At 41.5% G+C, this 20,489-nt stretch overlaps 1 long non-coding RNA gene across 2 annotated transcripts in view; it reads right to left on the bottom strand.

Moving 5' to 3' along the window:
- The window catches only part of LOC132219894 (uncharacterized), a 65,639-nt gene extending 45,585 nt beyond the window's left edge, over positions 1-20,054 (bottom strand). For both annotated transcript variants that reach the window (XR_009449628.1, XR_009449629.1), the window contains exon 1: positions 19,870-20,054. This is a non-coding gene — a long non-coding RNA (uncharacterized LOC132219894). The remainder of the gene's footprint in view (positions 1-19,869) is intronic.
- Positions 20,055-20,489: the final 435 nt, after the last annotated feature.

Raw genomic sequence — 20,489 nt, 5'->3', positions numbered from 1 at the left:
GGAAGGGGCCATGTTTTTTAGTTGTTTTGTTTTACCATATTCTGCTAATTTGTTATTAGGTACCTGTTATGACCAAACATATGCACATTGATTTGAATACCATCTCATTTTGCATTAGAGTCTATAAACAGCATGGCAAGGTGAGTTAATGAGAATTTAATGTAGCAGAATAGGAAGACTCAAATTTGTGTTTTGTTTTTGTTGCTTTGAGAAAGTACTTGTTCATCCTTGGGGATAGAAGACTAACTCATGCATCTTTAAACTGATTTTATTTCCATAAAAGGCAAAAATGCTATTTGATAATTCTTGGACCTAAACTGTTTTATGCATCCTAGTTAACCATTACATTTCCTTGTTAAAGAGAAAATGTGGAGAAAGACAAGTGGACAGCAGTCCAAGGGTTGAATATAAGGGCTACTTTACTTGGTAGATTTGGAGGATATTAAGGGAGTTCCCATGAGATTAAGAAGAAATATTAGACCTCTAGGTCCCTTGAGTTCGGTAGAACTACTCCCAGGAGCACACAGGAAGTGTCATGATCTTAAAAGGATAGGAGTTTGGGACAATAGCTTGGGAGCCATAGTGTCTGTGTGAAAAGCTGGTGACTCTGTGGTTTGTGCAAATGGGAAGAACCAATGCTATGTGACAGATTGAGTAATGGTGATGACTGTGAGTGGCCGGAAGTAAAGGTCCCTTCCTAATTTTTTAGTAATCCTGAGAGCTTCTAGCATGAGCTGAGGTTATACAAATGACTGATTAGCACAGATAAGGGAGAGTTTAAAAGGACATAATTTGATTTTCAAATACAGAGAAATGGGATCTTTCTTGCACCTTAGGTGTCAAGGAGCAATCCATACTCATTACGCCAGCTAAGTGACAAACACACCAAGTTCCACCACTGTTAAGAAATATGTTTTTGCCCACTGAGTAGGCAACATGGAATCATTTTTCATACCTAGATGTCCCTTATAATAACCTCAAAAACTTGTTAAAACAACAGAAGTATGAGCTCTATTTCAGCTGTACTGAATCAGAATATTGGTGCTAGAACAGGTTATGGATATTTGTGCTTTTTCTTTCCTGAGAGCTCTGCTCTGCTCAGTGGATTTCTAGTTGAGAATTCCTGATCAGATGATAAATCAATGGACTCTGGGTTCAGACAAGTCAGGGTATTAACTGAAGCTCAGCCACTAATCTTGGACAGGTTACCTAAATTCTATGAGCTACAGAATCTTACTTGTACAATGGGGATAAAAATATCTACCTTTCACGTATGTGGGGAGATTGCGTGGGATACTTGATTTAAAGTTTTCATTTTAGTGCTTAGCATGTCGTAGGCATTCAGTAAATATTAATACATCTCTTCCCCCTTTAATTTTACTACTTAATTTCAGGATATCATTCCATGTAAGTAGCCAAGTGTTCTTGGAGTTTCTGAGTCCATCCTTTGGTGTCTAATATAAATGTCCTTCGTCATCAGCCTGACACAGACAGCTTCATGTGAAATTGTTCTAGATACTGATTGGCAGGTAAGAACATTGAGAATGACATGATGAAATGACTATGTCCTAATCTTTGTTCCACTAGGAGCCATCTTGGAAAGAACACAACAGAAGGTGATTAAAAGATGGCTTATTCTGAGCTTGAATTTTTTTCTGACAACTTCATATGAAAAGGCCTTTTTTGTGTTTTCCAGAAATGATACTATCGATAGATTAAGCAATTAATCAAGTTTAGTCAGGAAGGAAATATCTATTTTGATTGTGTTAACACTTGGTTCATTGAATCCAGATGGGTTGGTTCAGTGTTCAAAGCTATGTGGGCTGGTGGTTTTCTAAAATGGAAAGAATTTGGTGTTAAAGTTAGAAGACCTGGGCTTGAGTCCCCCTTTCCTTCTTTTAACTATACGAATCTGGATAATTAAAATTACTGCCCTTAGCCTCACTTTCTCTTCTTATAAAATACAAATGTCAAACGCTGCCTAAACTGTCTTTCAAGGATTTTATGAAGATTAAAGGAAGTAATGTCTCACTTTATGAATGATAAATTCCTATGTAAGTATAAACACGGTGTTTATTTTTCATGTTTATGTCTTAGATGATCCCGGAATGAGGATGTGTAAGAAAAGAAACATTTTCCCATTTATTGACTGTCCATTCAAGCAATCATTTGTCATTAAGCAAATAGTAATTGAAAAACTATAGGAGAGCATAGGCTCCTCTAAACCCTTGCATTTGTATTATTTCACTTAATTTTTATGTAATCCCTGCAAGATAGCTATTATTATCTTCAATGAGAAATATGAGATCCTCAAAAATGAATAATTAGACCACGGTCACACAGCTGGTGGCAAAGTTGAGATGCTAGCCTAAGCCTGTCTGACCATAAATAAGGCCAGGAAGTACACAAACCTGAAGATAAGTGATTTTTTTAAAAAAATCACTTAAGGTGCTTTGGTTGTCTCAGCAAGATCTAGTGTTGAATAATTAAAAATTATTCATCACTCTGCAAATTTCCATCTGGTAAAATTAGATATTTCTTAACCCTTGCCCTAAAGTGGTGAAGTCATGCAGGCCCAGTTTAAACCTGTGTTTGACAAGATGGTAATTTAGATTCTTCTGTCAGTTACAACCCACCCATCAGCCACCAAGTAGAACAAGAGGTGGAGTGCTTTGGTGAAGAAGGTGACAAAGACAGCTGTGAGACTGGGGCAACTGCTAATGATTCCACCAGTTTCTTTCATTCTCAGAATGGCAGGGGAAGAAGCAGGATACACCACAGGATAATTGTGGCTTCATAACTACTTGTCATCCTAAGATTCTTAGGATGGTGAAATCACACCGTCAATTTGAAATTACAACTTGGGTCCCAACCATGACCTGCATAATTGCAGAGCCCAGGCCACTCTTTCTATACTTTTCTTTCTTTAGCCCTCTTCTTGTCCTATGATGGCATGAGATGGAATCAGGTTCTCACATGAACTCATATCAATCTAGGTCTTGAGTCACAGGATCTTCATAAAATCTGCCCTGAATTTCCACTCTCACTATTTCTGTTGGGCTATTATATCTATCACAGACTCTTCTCTTCTTCTAAGCCAGCCGTGGGCAAACTACGGCCCGTTTGAAATGAATAAAACTAAAAAAAAAAAAAAAAAAAAAAAGACCGTACCCTTTTATGTAATGATGTTTACTTTGAATTTATATTAGTTCACACAAACACTCCATCCATGCTTTTGTTCCGGCCCTCTGGTCCAGTTTAAGAACCCATTGTGGCCCTCGAGTCAAAAAGTTTGCCCACCCCTGTTCTAAGCTCTTGATTTCAGCATCCTCTGGGCTCTTGACCATAAAAACTGTTAAAGCTTCAGTATGTGAGAGCCACATGGTTCCTGCCTCCAAGGTTCTGCCTCTTTCATCATCAGTTAATGGATTTCTGGATAAATCTGTGCATCCAAGACCTCATTTGTCTTGGTATTTAAGAGAGGCAAACCGAGATTCTTGGAATTATCAAGTCACGGAGGAAAAGAAAGTGAAGCAGTGAAGTCCATTGTTTATTTTTATTCAATAGTTTGCGTTTGCACCTGGGGAGAAGGGTTCCATGGTGTTACCACAAGAGCCCCAAGGTTTTGTCATCCTTTGGTTTACATGCAGCCTTTGGTTTATAACCAGCCTCGGAGGCTTGTTTGTGATTGGGTTCAAGAAACATTCTCCACACTGCAGCTGGAAACATCATTTCCCATTCTAACTCTTAGGTTCCAATATGGAATTTTGTTTCTGATGTGTCAAACCTGCTTTTCTTCTTCCTCTTGAAATTTTATATATAAATGACACTAAGGAGTCCAGACTTTGAAAATATACCAAGATTTGCTGTTTTATTTAGATTATCTTCAGGGCCAAGGGGAAGATAGGGTGAGTAGCTTTTAGACTGCCAGTAATTGGGGTAGAAAGTAAGGTGGATCTTGGGATTAAATGAAACTATTGAACAAGAAAAAAATTCTATTCTTTTGCTTATGCATTAAGTTTGACAGGCTAGGAATAATTTAGAAGATGATCTGAAGAACAAAGGAATAAAATGTCAGTGAATTAACATTTGCATGGAGGGATAAGGCCCTGCCAAAGGTGATTTTTCTTAACTCCCTAAAAACCAGTGGTGTGTTGGAGGGCACAGGGACAACCCTAAGAAACTGGAACTGTAGTATCAGGATGTGTTCATTACTGAAGAATCCAAAATAGAAATGACTCCCCACACATGCAGCCTTGTAAGCCAGTTTGAGATCAGAAGTTTGGCAGCACAAGAGACAGGGGACTTGCCAACTTAATGCTGTTTAATATTAATTAAACTTAATATAACTCAGTTATCTGCTTTTCATATATTCCCAGACAGAATACCGGAGAAGAAATAAATCTATATTCATATTATATGCATATTTAAATTACATAATCATAAATATATTCAAAATTATATATTCATATTATGTAATATATATGTGTTATATATATGTGTGTGTGTGTGTGTATATATATATATATATATATATATATATATTACCATATATTCTAGATTTCTGAATATTTCTAGAGTAACTGAATAGGAGTAATGGATATATCAGATCAACACTCGCCAAGAAATTGGATACCTGAGGAAATTCACATGAGAATGTATTGATATAAGCATTATTAATATAAATACACATTCTCAGTACACCATGAAGAAGGATGAAATACTGTTCTGTGCCGTGCACAGTAAACTTTTGGGAGTGGGAGCAATGAAAGCCACCTAGAATTTTGTGAGAAGACATCATGGAGCAGGTGACTACCCAGCTGTGCTTCAAAGTGTGTCTAAGAGTAACCAACATCTTTGGGAAATACAGGTGTGAGGTGGCGCTATCTTGGCTAGGCATTCAGTAACACATAAAGGACAAAAGGGATTGAAGTCTTGCTGAATATGCACCGCATTAGAGCTTTGACTATTTTCCCTTAAAAAAAAATTGTGTGTATATATATATATATATACATATATATATATCTATATATATATATATATCACCTAATAATAGACAAACATGCAAATTGACCGTACTTTCACTACACCTTAAGCCACCCCACCAGCCAATCAGAGCAACTATATGCAAATTAACCCAACTAAGATGGCGGCCGGCAGCCACGGAGCTGGAGCGAGCAGGAGGCTTGCTTGCTCTAGTGATGGAGGAAGCCAGCCTGCCGTGGCCTGCTCTGAGCTACACTCAAAGCAACAAAGTTTCAATTATAGAAGGTAAATAAACCCCAGATACCTGCTTTCAGCAGGCCATGGCCACGGAGCTGGAGCGAGCAGGAAGCTTGCTTGCCCTTGCGATGGAAGAAGCCAAGCTTCCAGTGGCTGCTGCCTCCTCTCAAGGCAACAAAGTTTCAATTATAGAAGGTAAATAAACCCCAGATACCTGCTTCCAGTCGCCATGGCCACAGAGCTGGAGTGAATAAAAAAACAACAAGAAAAGGAAATGCTGGGAGCTTCAGTTGCCAGGGGGCTTGGTCAGTCTGAAAACAGCCATTAGCCCCTCACCCAGGCTGGACAGGCACCGCAGTGGGGACCCCCACCCTGAAGGGGGTTTGGGCAGCCTGAAAAAAGCCATCAGCCCCTCACTCAGGCTGGCCAGGCACCCCACTGGGGACCCCCACCCTGAAGGGGGTTTGGGAAACCTGCAAACAGCCATTAGCCCCTCACCCAGGCTGGCCAGGCACCCCAGCGGGACCCCCACCCTGATCCAGGACACCCTTCAGGGCAAACCAGTTGGCCCCCACCCGTGTACCCAGGCCTCTATTCTATATAATAAAAGGGTAATATGCAAATTGACCCTAATAGCAGAACCACTGGGAATGACTGGTCACTATGACACACACTGACCACCAGGGGGCAGACGCTCAATGCAGGAGCTGCCCCCTGGTGGTCAGTGCGCTCCCACATGGGGGAGCTCTGCTCAGCCACAAGCCAGGCTAATGGCTGCCAGTACAGCGGTGATGGTGGGAGCCTCTCCCGCCTCCTCAGCAGTGCTAAGGATGTCCGACTGCAGCTTAGGCCTGCTCCTCGCTGGCAAGTGGACATCCCCCGAGGGCTGCCAGGCTGCCAGAGGGATGTATGACTGCCAGCTTGGGCCCGATCCCCCAGGGAGAGGGCCTAAGCCAGCAGGTGGACATCCTCTGTGGGGTCCCAGACTGCAAGAGGGCACAGGCCGGGCTGAGGGACCTCCCCCCCGCCCCCCACCCTGAGTGCACAAATTTTTGTGCACCAGGCCTCTAGTATATATATATATATAATTTGTTATATACATATAACAGAATTATCATTGTCCTCTCCTCATATGTTAAAAGCATATAATATTTATAACAGGGCATGAAAGTCCAATATCTACAGAGCAACCTCATTTCTATTACAGTCTTTTCCATACGTAGATGTTAAGCATAACTGAAGTGCATACAGTTAGCATTCCCAGCATTAGGGCTAATGTAGCAAACATGGACACTGTACATATGGGCAAACCTACGGTCCAAGTCAAGGCTAAGGGCGCAGAGAACGTGGTCCAGGGTCCTAGGCATGCTCTGAAACTTGCCCCACAGAGCTCAGGCCTCCCTAGATATAAAGTAAGGGGTAAATCTGGGCCTCACAAGCCAGGAGTCAATACATTTAGAGGGAACTTTTGAAAACATGGATTCTGAAGAGCTAGCCCATGATTTCTGCACAGAGGAAGACCTGAGGATGTACATGTATTAAAGCTCCTCAGAGAGATTTCTGCTTCCAATCAAGATAGAATAACAGGGACTACATTAACTCTCCCACAGAAACAAGTTAAAAACCAGACAAAACACATGAAACAATGGTTTTTAACACGCTGGACATCAGACAACAAAGAACAAGGATCCCTGCGTGACAGGAAACAGACAGGAGAGCCCTATCCTGGATTACTGTCTTGAGAGAGTTTCCAGGTTGTGTTGCTGGTGGTCTCCCTGCGTTGGGGAAATGGGCTTGGGAGTCTGAGAAGGCCAAAGTGGTGAGAGTTTGCAGAGGAAAGCACCGGACACAGAGCGAGCAGCATAGAGATAACCCTGAACACTGCAGAGGGTCCCTGCAGCTGAGTCCTGATGAATGCAGATATGTGAGAAAACTGTACAAGGGCAGAGACAAATGCAACATTCCCTCCGGGTAAACACTCTCAGCAAACCAGGAAAAAAAGATCTAAACCTGATAAAGAGCATATGTGAAAAAACACACCTTATAACTAACATTATACTGAATGGTGAAAGCCAGAATTATTTTCCCTTAAGACCAGAACCAAGACATGGGTATCTGCTCTCATCACTTGCATGCAACATCGAACTGTGGTTCTAGCTAGTGCGATTAGGCAAGAAAAAGAGAAGTGTTTGCTTCCAGATTGGAAAGGATGAAGTCAAGCTGGCCTTATTATCTCTGCAGGAAAGTGACCTGCATAGCTTGTGAATTAGGGTGGAATTTATAAAAAAGCTACTAGACTAATAGATAAGTTGCAGGATACAAGAGTAATAATTAAATGGGGGGAAAAGCATCTGAAGAACATTAAATTCCAAGTTTGGTACTTACATTAGGGCTTTTGTAATGTTAGAAATATACATGGTTTCAAAACCCCCTTCAAATAATGTGGGGTTTTATTTATTTTTAGAATTTAGAAGAGTAAAAGCATTCCCCTGGAGGAGGGATAATGTAAGCCATGCAATTTATTCTATATCCATTATTGCCATGGTTACCTGGAAGCTCAGAATCAATTGAAAAGTATAGTCCTAACCATTCTAAAATGCCTTCAATTTTATATCTGAGTCATCTTCCATTTGATGCTAATTTACTGTTCCAATTAACTTTCTTATAAACTGCCTATTTCTTTTTGGGAAGAGGAAAGAAGGAAAAGAAGCAAATAAATATATAATTTGTATACCTATATGTATCTGTTGTTTATATCTAGAACATTCTAGCTACATATTCATTCACATTAATTCAATAAACATGTATGAACTATTGAGGCAGATCCTATGTAACACCCAAACTGGCTTCATTATTGTGTAATTACCAGCATCTGTGGGTGTGTGTGTCTGTCTTGTGTGTCTGTGTCTACCCCAATTCCATTGAGCCTCATTCTTTAGGGACTTTGAGTTAAAGGAAAATCCATCCATTGGGACCAAAGAGGAAGAGGCATTTGTTAATTAAATTCCTTATCGGCACTTGCCTGGTGTGGTAACACTAAATCCAGAGGAAAGTAGTCTTGGCGACTGCTTCAGCGACTTTACCAGCTTGCATTTTAGGCTTGTGAATAATGATGTTTGAGAATGTAAATCATCAGCTGAGGTCTGACATTTTATTCTCAATCTTCCAATGAAACTGGGCACTAATTGATAATATAGTACAATTCCATTTATGTTTGAATAATAAAGCAACATCCACAGCTCAGCCCTTGGACCATTACATATATTATTCATGCTTTCAAAATGTAATAAAGATACATGATATCACTCTCCCAATGAAAGTTAATGACCAACCTTGGTGATGGTTATAGCTTTGGGCAAAGATTTTTAATGTTCTTCAAATGCTTTCTTGGGATTCATGAAATAGTGTCAAGCATAAGCATGTTTAGCTTGGGGAATGGGCAGGGCAGAGACTGACATGCACATGAAGATGACATGTACATGCAAAAACTATTCAGGTGATGCATCTGAGAAACACTGATGATAGTCCTATTTTAAAAATTATTTTTAATTGAAAATCCTTTTAGTGTTCCATGCTCTGGGGAAATTGGCTTGAGAGCATATTTAAGTGAGTTTGCATCAATTTTGTGGCTAGCTAATGTGTACTGGTGTCCTTTCTTGGCATTAAAATAACAGGGATCAATAAAACCATTTTTACTAGATAATAAAGCAATCCTCACTTAGAAAGGCTTCACACTGGATGCTTTATAGAAACCCAGAGCATTAAACAATTGTGTAGAATTGAAAGAGGCCCAAGATCATTTGGTCCAATCTCTTTACTTCCAGGAGGGGATCCTGAGATCCAGCGAAACTATAGATGTCCTGCGCCTATTGTAACGATGAACAAGCCATGAGTCCCCAACATTGCCAAAGCCATACATAGGGTCCTGCCATAGTGGCTTTCCCTGAACTTATTTCGGGCTAAAACAACTTTTCCTGATATTTTCTCTTCATCATAGAGACAGCATGGTGTGATTTGAAAGTTTGTGCTTCTGAGTCACACAGACTTGGGCTCAAATTCTGTCACTTAGATTTCATTTCTGATTGACTTTGAGAGAGAGAAAGGGGGAGACAGAGAGGGGAGGGAGAATGAGAGAGCGAGAGAAAGAGAGAGAGAGAGAGAGAGAGAGAGAGAGAGAGAGAGAGAGAAGAGAGAGAGAGAGATCAATTTGTTGTTCCATTTATTTATGCATTCATTGGTTGCTTCTTGTATGTGCCCTGACCGGGGATCGAACCCACAACCTTGGCATAGTGGGATGACACTCTAACCAACTGAACTCCTGACTAGGGCAGATTGCTTAATTGTTGTTGTTGTTTTTAAATTTAACCTCCAAAATCTTGATTCTCATATAATTCTATGGTCAGGTAGCAGTCACCCTATCTATAAAATATATGGAGAGGTTCTATCACCTGGAAATTATAAAGATGTCCAAGGAAATCTGTGAGAGGCTGAGGCCACTCGCCATGAGAACTTAATACAGTGCACAACTCATGGTTAGAGCGATTAGCTCTACAGAACAAAGTATGTTTCAATGTCAACGTCACTCTCCACTGGTGAGCTCTTTTCATGTGGGCTTGCTAAGAAAGAGACTCTCATGTCAGGCTTCTCGTGTCTCACTCTTGTTCTCTGTGACCCATCCTGTTCTCTCCCCATATAGGTTAGTCTGCAACAAATATCTGCTTCTTGGTTCTTTATCTCTCCATGCCAAAGCTAGGAAAGGCTACACAATACTACAACTCTCTAGTACACTATGCTCAGCTCTGCCACCCCCTCTGAAGCCCATGATACGGTCCTGTAAGAGTCACTCACTAGGGCTGCCTAATGGAAATTTCTACAGTGATGAAGATGTCAGCACTGGCCACTAGCCTCATGAGGCTATTGAGCACTGGAAATAGGACTAACATGGAGAATGAGCTGAGTTTTTTATTTTGCTTAATTTGAGTGAATTTACGTGTGAACAGAAGCTATCATACTGGACAGTACAGGTCTAGAGGCTGGATGGATAGATATTGGGAGCCTGCCTCTCTCTCTTTTCTTCTCACTTTCCTCCTTTTTCTACTTCAAGTTTTTCTCTCTATACTAGTATATGATAAAGTAAGCCAGGTCAGATAAAGCTTCTCCCAAGGAAACATATTTGTTTTTTTTAATGGAATCCTTTTGGGGATGATTCTTAAACTGGCAAAAAGAATGTCAGGTCCATAGAATTCTGGTAGGGAAATCCTTTGAGGTTAAGGGGGTCTGTGGTTATGCTGTGCCCCTCAAACCATACCTTATGGGCAAGTATCCACTCTGTCTGTTTAGAACACAAAGCATAACTGAGCATCTCCTGTGTTACTGACATTGACATTTCCTGATAAGTGGAGCCTTATCTTATCCTCTTTAATAACCTGATACAGATGTTAAGGCCAACAGCTTTTAAAGTGCTTCAAGTCATTAAGTGCTTTAAGCCCTTATATCTACATTCTGTTCTTAAAATGGGTAATGCTTTCATTTTTAAAGGCTTTCATCATCTATCTCTAGTCTCCTCATCCCCATGTGTTGTGAGTATAGAGTATAGACACTACCCATGCCATCATTGTGTGCTCACTCACTGAACAAACACCATGCTCCCTTCCATCTGCTGGTGCTGGAGAAAAAAAGAAAGAAGAAACAGGGCGAGTGCAGACATTTGTAGAAGACCAAGTATTTTATAGGCGGCCCTTGGAAAGGTGTCCTCGTATCTGTAGAAATTTCCCGTGCCTAGTGTCTGGCCTGGGACGTCATTGTGTCCCGGCCTCTGCAGCTGCATCGCTCAGCAGAGATTTCTGAGCAGCAGTGATGCTCAAAGCCCAGCCTTGCTTCTTCAAGATTTGACTTTCCAGACACCAGCTCGCTCATGACCCAGCCAGGTGGGAGTCAAGAGGCTGAGGCTCCTTGCTAGCTGAGTACAGGGTTGCTTACTAAAGCTGCTGCTCAATAAATTACTTCCCCAAACTGCACCCAAACGTGTACTTAACCACTCTGATGACTGTGGTAACCCATTCGGCACTTCCCAACTCCTCTCAGCTGTCGGAAATACCCTTTTCATATTGTTTCCTGATGATGTAAATGGTTTGTTTCTTGCACCCTTATAGAATCATGGGAACCTAGAATGGTTTAGTACCAACATAGCTTTTACCTGCTGATTAGCAATTTGATCAATGAGTCCAAACTCTATAAGAAAATCATAGTGTAGATAAGGAACATGATGCTCTATCCATTCGTTTAATATTTTGGTGTTTCCTGTCACAGGACTTCTGTCTGGGTACATTTCCCCCCATTTATCAGCAATAAGAATTATTAGCACGTTGTCAATACCATTCTTACTTGTAGGTAAGGAAACTGAACCTAGGGAGTTCAAGAAAATTCTGCAAGAACTTGGAGCTCAGAAGAGTAGAGCTGACACACAAATCCAGTCCTGTCTGGCCCCTGGGATAGCTCTCTCCACTTCTCACACATTCAATCCTCCTTAAAGTCAAGCTGGTGTGAACTATTTAATGTCTGAATTCCAGGTGTCTTTACCAGGGAGCCTTATCTGTTCATTAGAGCGGGTTTGACAAGACTTGAAAATATAAATATTTGTTTGAATTACCTTGTGTCTTTGAAGAAAATGTATTTATTTAGCAGTGTTATAAAGCACAATGTTTCATGAAGTAAAAGTTTCTGTCATCCAATTAGTCCTCATTATGAAGTTTTAAAAATGTGTGGGGCCCTAGCCAGTTTGGCTCAGATAGAGCATCAGCATGTGGACTGAAAGGTTCCAGGTTCAATTCAAGGGCACATGCCTTGGTTGCGGGCTTAGTCCCCCGGTACGGTGTGTGCAGGAGGCAGCCAATCAATGATTCTCTCTCATCATTGATGTTTCTATCTCTCTCTCCCTCTCCCTTCCTCTCTGAAGTCAATAAAAATATATTTTAAAAAAATAAAAATAAAAATATATGGGTATGTGTATAAATGCATGTGTGCATTTTCCCCTCCCATGTACACACATATAAGTCCAGTCTTGAAATGTTACTTTTGTTCCTGTATTTTCGTTTTTTAGGGTAAAAAGTAATCTCATTTTTGAAGACTTTGATTTAAATAGTCAGTTCCCAGTTTGAGTTCATCTAGCAGTTTGCCATGCAACTTTGACAAAGATCATTTATTCCTGGGGCCTCCGTCTCTCAACCTGTGAAAGGGGAATCTTGGCCACATTACTGTTCACCTCCTTTCTTCTTGTGGAAATATTGATTTATAAATGGGTTGACCTGACCAGTACTTAGACCTTGGAAATGAAGCCTGGTTTCTTACTGAGAATACCACCTTTTCTTGACCTCTGCCACATGTTATTGAATAGTGATAAATAAGTCACCTGCTCTTATAACCTCTATATCATACCTGGTGTTGATATTTGAAGAATTCTTTTCATCATTGAGAACACAGAACCCTCTATTCCTTATTTGATTCCCAGAAATATCAGCATACATACCGCTAGGCTTGGCATATAATTTGTGAAAGAATAAAACCTACAGCAGTCTGAGACAAGCCTGCTTTAAGGAAGCTGCTCTAACCATTGCTGCAGAGTGACCACAAGGTGGCAGTCTCTTAGAACATCAGGGCTAAGCAGAATCCTGAGCCACTGCCTTGGTGGTTGATCTTGTCCCCATTGCCCAGCCATATCAAGGTCAAGTGTTTGCCAAGGTGATAGCTATCAAGAGGTCCATCAGCCATCCAACTAGGAGTGTTGTCTAAAAAGTGGGAACAACATCACTCTTTTATTTTAGAGTGTCACAGTTTTCAGAACACTATTCCGCTCAAGAATCTAAAACTTGCAGTAAATCATACAGCAGTTAGTGTTTAAAAGGGGTGGTGGTGGTGGTGGGGAACTCTTCCTTATATTTCCCTACTGTTTAAAGTCATTGGTTCTCAACCTTGACTGTACATTAGAATATACTGGGGAACTTTCAAACCAATCTCTGGAGTAGGATCCCAAAGATTGATTTTTAAAGCACCCCCGCTGCTTCTAAAGTGCATTCAAAGAAGAGAACCATCTTTTCAGGTCCTCTCAATTCATTCATCCATTCACTCCCCATTTATTGCATGCTTCCTCATGTCAGCATCGAGCAAGGTGATGGTGATGCTGTAAAATAAGATTCTACAATTGCCCCAAAGGCTATGTGAGTGAGTAATTCAATTCAGCAATCATTTATTAAGTTCCTACTACATGACAGGCACTATGCTAGATATGGATGGGGCTGAGATGACAGCAATTCCTGCTGTCTAGCACTTACATTCTAGCAGGCAGTGTGTACAAACAGTTCTATGAGGCAGAATTGGGTATCATCAATGTCTTGCCTTTCTATAACATTTCACAGCAGCACAAAGCATTTTTCAACAACTGATATAACTTGAAGCTCACCCAGTAGTTATCATGATCTGAAGTTTAGAGAGGAGGCTGACATGCTTGGCCAATAACAAGCAGAATTAAGTTCCCACACCCAAGTCTATGTACTCTGTGTCTAGTGCTCATTACTTCATTCCATCTTGTGTTGTGGGATCAAGGAAGAGTGGTTGATTTTCACTGCAGAAGTAAAGTTATTTGTCCAAGGGTATATTTGTGCATTTGCCTTGGGAATATTAGTTCCCGGAGAGTGCGTGAGTAGAGGATCACTTCTTTCCACACATTTCTTGGCATCCTTCCTCCATCCAGTAAGGGGCCTGCCTCTTCTGGTGCTGTCTCCATGCTTATATCCATTTTATTTTATTTTATTATTTAATTTAATTTATTTTATTTTATCTATTTAAACATTTTTTATTTATTGAGATATAATTGACTATAACAATGTATAAGTTTGAGGTGTAAAAATAATGATTCAATATTTGTATATGTTGTGAGGATTACCGCATTAAGTTTAGTTGAACATCTCTGAAAAAAGGGGGGGTTGTGAAGCAACAGTTAACATCTATTACATCACAGTTACCATTTTTTCCTTGTGGTGACATCTTTTAAGGTCTACTCTCTGGGCAACTTTGAAATATACAAAATCATACTGTTAGCTATAGTCATCATGTTGTACATTACATGCCCAGAACTTATTTATCCTACTACATCTTTACCCAGTTCCTCCCACTCCTGCCCGTGGCAACCACAAATCTGATCTGTTTCTATGAGTTTGGCTTTTTTTAGATTCCACTATATGAGATCATATATCATTTGTCTTTATCCGACTCATTTCATTTAGTGAAATTCCCTCAAGGGCCATCCATGTTGCTTATATCCTTTTTTTATATGATATCCTTCTACATTCGCCAAATTTCTGATCTGTAAAATTATTCTGGATGTCTACTGTCATGAAGAGAAAATTGAAAATATTGAGTTGCATCAGCAGATCTGCTTGCTGTAAGCTTTTGTCAATCACAGAAAGGTTTAATTAGGGGACTGGAAATTAGTGCAAATGTATATAAAGAAGAAGACAGACAAGTTTCATTTTCAGAGATCTCCATTCTGTCAGCCAATAAAGTGTTCAGCCCAATGCCATCTGGATTGGGACTGGCACATAAGATAGCTGATGATGAACGTGTTTTAGGAATTAACCTTATGGCTGATTTGGAGAGTTGACTCTTAAGGGAGTGAGGTGTGGATGAATATCCTCCCTGCGTGCAGACTCAAAATTATATTAGAATCCTTCAGGGTCAATAAACATCGGTAGATGTTCCTGGGCCACTGTTTTATTTTCTCATCATAGCAGAATATTTATTAAGTGATTGATTTCCAGAGGACCCATGGCCTTTCTATTGCACAGAAGACGTGACTGCAGAAAGTCCCACTGTGGGGCTGTGGAATTATCTATCATTTCCTTAAAGGCCATTAGAGGATTGTCCAGAGTTAGGTGCCCAAAGCCTAAGAGAAACACTAAAAAATTGAAGTACACTGGGAGAAGACATTCATATGATGAGAGATATGAAGCTAATTTTGAAGAGGAACAGTTGAGGACCTGTCAAGTTTTGGGCTAAAGAAGCAAAGATTTAGAAATGAGTTATCTTCAAAAATGAAAACATCTATTTGTAGAAGTAAACTTCATTCTATGTAGCTCCAGAGAGAAGGACAATGATTAGGACTGGAAGTGACAACGGGGCAAATGTTAATTTACCCTGATGTGGAGGAATGTTAGAATTATTCAGTAATGAAAGCAGTTGCTTCACAAACCCCCCCTTTTTTAAGAGATGTTCAAGAATACTATGTTAAAAATGTGGAAGCAGGGATTCCTCAGTTGGGTAAGAAGTGGAAAAAACTAAGAATTTAAGATCAAATAGAGATGGTTTCAGGGGCTGTTTCACCATTTTACTACCTGTGGGACCTGGGAGTCCATTTAACCTCTCCCCACCTTAGTTTCTCCATCTTAAAATGGAAATGATAATTACACCCACTTCATAGTGTTGCTATAAAGATTAAAGGCCAATATGCATAAAGCACTGAATTTCATGCCTCACACGTGCTACTCTTGTTCCTCCTTCCCCTTTCTCGTTATCTTATTCTTCTCCCTCCTCTTCTTCCTCTTCCTGCTCCTCTGCATTCTCCCCTTTCTTATTGTTATCATAACATTTATAATGTGGATTAAATTAGTGCCTATAAAATATAATTCACTCCTTTTTAATATTTACACCTAACCCAAATCAATCATACCCTGGAAATAATTCTAGACCCTATAGTTGGGTTGAAGCCAAAAGTGGTAGACCAGTTCTAATATAGTAAGTGTAGCTTTATGGAAAGAGGGATAGCTCCCTCCCCCTCTTTAGTTTCATCTGTTCAAAATCAAAAGTTCTCTTGTTGAGAAGAAGGCAAAGAGCTGATAGGTACAGCCAGTACATGAGGCACGGCCGGAGCTCGGGAGGAAGCCAGGAATTCACCTCACCTATCTTACCCATCACCAGGGGAAGCCACTCACCAAGAAAAATCCTTCTCCCCTTGCCAGGGGGTCCCCCTGGGTGCCTTTAGGTTGGGAGCATCACCTTGCACTTGAGAGGTGCAGCAGGAAGAGAGTCTGCCATTTTACCTCTTGGTCTCTGTTTCTCACTCTCTCCATGAGGACTTGCGCTGCCTCTGCCCCCACCCTGGGTGCTGTGGGGAAGATTAATTAGCTAATACTGGTAAAGAGCCTCTGATGATGACAGCTAAGTGTTTGCACCATGTAATTGCCATTTTCCCCCCCAAGAAAATATCCATAGAGTTACTAATTAGGCATTGTTGAAGCACCTCACGCCCCATTATTTTACAGTTGTCTTGCCATTAACTGGCATCAGTACCATTTCAAATGGCATTTATTGCCCATTTCCCTGGTTTAATTTTTGGAAATTTTATGGGAAGCCTGGGCATTGTTTCTTATTCCTGTGACTTGAATAATTAACAATGTAAATGTGGCTTCCGGGTGGTGATATTGTCAAGAGTTCTTTAGAGATTTTAATTAAGAACACTACAGCACTGTACTCCATGGGAAAGTTTATTACGGTGCCTAAACACTGTAAGCTTGTCTCCCTGTGGGTCTGTGGCTCCTCCTTGAGTGTCTCCCTCTCTGTGTGTGTGCATGTTTACATATGTGCACGTGCCAGTGTATGGTTTCGTGATCAGTTGGGTAACATGAGCTATGAGGACAAGAGCAAAGTCCTCCTTTGACTTAATTTGCTCTTAGACACAATCTGGAGAAGCTGATTAATAAACTTCTCTCCATTTTCTTACTACAACCTAGAGATTTGAGTTGGCTCAAATCAAGCATCATTTGGTAAATGTCCACAATGTTATCAGGTACGGAATAGACGTGTTTCATACTTTCTTTAGGCTCTGCAGCAAATCAGTGAGGTCTCTCATGATGTCAAAATAAATAAAGGCTCAGAAAAGCAAGGGGGCCAGGGTCACAAGCTAGTGATAAGGACAAGACTCAAACCCAACTTCCCATCACTGTCACCGCCTGACGTTTGTTTTAACGACGGACCGGTGGGAAGGGCATTATGATACAATGGTCCTGGGAGCCACCGGGACTATTTCTCCCTCTGCCTCCTCCCACCTGGGCCATCTTGGACAGTTTCAGCACCTCCTAAGCTTCATACTGTGATGTAAAGATGAGAGCAGAGAACATGTATGAAAAAGTAATTAGAACTTCATGGTGATAGATCCTCCCTTCCCCCAACTGGTGGGCCGAGTATGACAGTATGACATAACCTGCAGCCCGGAAATACCTGAGTGACTAACCATGTACCTTATATGGACTATACATTGAACCACCAATCAATACCTGCCAAATACCCTCAGCCCTTGTTCCTATATGGACCATATATTAAGCCACCAATCAGCACGCGCCCAGTACACTAAGCCCCCATTTCTTCCCATTCCGCCCCTCAAAAGGTGTGCCCACCTCTGCACGGGTTGCTGTTCTCCCACTGCAAGACAGCCCGGCAGGTCTCTTTCCCCTAATCAAGCCTGTAATCCTGGTTTTTGGCTCCTGACTGGTCTCTCACATGGCACATAGAAAATACACCTCACATCGTGGTTGGATGGCTGGGTGCATTAAAGAAGTATGAATAATGAATGAATGGTAGAGACTTTTGCTCATTTGTAATATTACCTCCCCACATTCTTTTTGTCCAGTTTGATTGAGAATTAGTTGATATATATCACTGTATAAGTTTATGGCAAATGGCATGATGGTTTGATTTATACATATTACAAGTTATTGCCTCAATAAGTTCAGCTAAACATCTATCACCTCATATTGATACAATAAAAAGAAAAAAGAAGGAAAAAAAAGTCTCCTTGTGATGAAAACTCCTAAGATTTCCTCTCCTGCCGAAACCGGTTTGGCTCAGTGGATAGAGCGTCGGCCTGTGGACTGAAAGGTCCCAGGTTCGATTCTGGTCAAGGGCATGTACCTGGGTTGCGGGCATATCCCCAGTAGGAGATGTGCAGGAGGCAGCTGATCGATGTTTCTAACTCTCTATCTCTCTCCCTTCCTCTCTGTAAAAAATCAATAAAATATATTAAAAAAAAAAAAGATTTCCTCTCTTAACAACTTTCCTATCTCTCATACAGCAGTGATAACTACAGTCACTATGTTGCACAGTACATCCCTAGAACTTATTTACTCTCCAACTTCTTAAAAAAGAAAAGAAAGCCGAAACCGGTTTGGCTCAGTGGATAGAGCGTCGGCCTGCGGACTGAAAGGTCCCAGGTTCGATTCCGGTCAAGGGCATGTACCTGGGTTGCGGGCACATCCCCAGTGGGGAGTGTGCAGGAAGCAGCTGATTGATGTTTCTCTCTCATCGATGTTTCTAACTCTCTATCTCTCTCCCTTCCTCTCTGTAAAAAAAATCAATAAAATATATTTTAAAAAAAAGAAAAGAAAAGTAAAATGAATCTCAAGTTTTGCGAAAGCTTAGTGTAACTGACTGGGCCAGGCTGTCTCCATCTGTGGTGGGAAAACTGGGTAGATCATTGATTATGAAAGCGCAGCCAGCATCTTGACAAAAATTACCACTAAGATCGGAATATGGTGATTCTGGATGAGCTGAAATACATGGATCTTTGTGTTGTGACTTCTTCCTCCCCATTTCATGGGTACAGGACAGAATGGCAGAGCCAAAAGGAGGCTTAGACTTGCAATCACAAGATTCTATTCGGAATCCCAATTCCGCCACATGTAATTATCTGTGTAGCACTTTGACCTTTGAATAACTCTTCACTCTAAATAGTGAATTTCACAGGAACTGTCCAGACTCCAGGAAATGGACTCTGAAATGGAGATTTTCTTGTAGAAGCCAGAAAGCCTGGGGCAGGGCTCTGTGTACACCCATCTGCCAGGGAGTGAGAGAAGCAGGATTGGGTGAAAGTGGCTGCAACAAAGCAGAAGCTGATCCGCCAGGCATTTCTGGAGCTGGGAGGGCCCTCCAGCGCTGTCCTGAATTAAGAAGGAGAGCCAAGCCTTTGAACCCTTGCAGACTGTCCCCTGGAGAGGGGTGCGGAGCAGAGCCAAAGGAGGACAGTGACCTTCACTCACTAAGCCCATATTATTTCAGCAATTATTTATTGCACAGCTATCACATGCTCACTAGGAACCTGGAGGTGGATGGAGCTTATAGATTGTGGCAGAGTTGTGTTACATCTGGACGCCAACATCGTAAACAGCTTACTAGACATGGTGGCCCAGGGAACAAAAACAGACAGACAATCGTCTCTAAAACGTTAGCCTATTCACCATGCCCGGATTGAGATGAATGCAGCAAAGGGAAGAGGAGTAAGAAAGGCTTTAGGGAAAGTAATGACACTTTTGCCCCAGTGTCTGAAATGTCCTACAATCCAAGAGGCTGTACTACTGTGTGCCAGTGGCCATCTCAGCCAGAGTAACCCCTGCAGGGGTAACTGGCTTACGCATCATTCATATACACTTATAGGATGCCCGTTGCACAGCCACATGCGCTCATGGAGCCACAGTAGCCACCATGAGGCTTCTCTCCCTAGCAGGGCTGGTCCAGGCACCCGCCCTTTCCCCTTTACCTACCCAGGCTGCTGGGAAAGGCAGAGCTTCACTCTAACCACATCCTCTTTCTTAATATTTCTCTTACCTGCCTGCAGCTCCCCAGGATCTGAGTGTCTCCAACAGGCACAAATGAGGCCTCTCACGAACTGTGAGAACAGACGCTGGAGGGATGCTTGGTCTATGAGCAGAATGAAATGGGCTTGAGTCAAGGGTCCATTGCTTGCTGGCAATGGCTAGGCTACGTAACCAGCCTGGGCGCTGGTTATTCATCATCTGCAAAATGGATTGGGGGGAATAAGAACCATGTCACACTGTGAGGATCAAATGGGAGAAAGATATGACTCAGAATGAATGGCTGAATTCAGATTAAACGGCCACTTATTGAGCATCTATCAAAGGCTAGGTATGGTGTGGGAAACATGATCTATTATCTTAATAATCAATTGACTCGACAACTGTCTTTTGTGCAGTTAGAAATGGAGGCTTACAGAGAGGATTTCACTTGCTGGGGTTACCCAGCTATCATGCCTATGCAGAGTCCCAACATCCAGCTGCACAGAGATTAGAGACCGCCGGGGCCTCAGTGGCCTCCCAGTGCCCTTTGCACAATGATCATGATGCGATCAGGTGGTGCATGGACTGCCACTGCCTCCTGCTCCAGCCTCATGCACCCCACCCTGCTCTCCTGCCTCAGAGCCCAGCACA

Source organism: Myotis daubentonii, chromosome 17 (assembly GCF_963259705.1).
Source record: "Myotis daubentonii chromosome 17, mMyoDau2.1, whole genome shotgun sequence".
NCBI lineage: Eukaryota > Metazoa > Chordata > Mammalia > Chiroptera > Vespertilionidae > Myotis > Myotis daubentonii.
The sequence above is the reverse complement of the archived record's forward strand: the minus strand, read 5'-3'. Positions and strand labels throughout refer to the sequence as shown.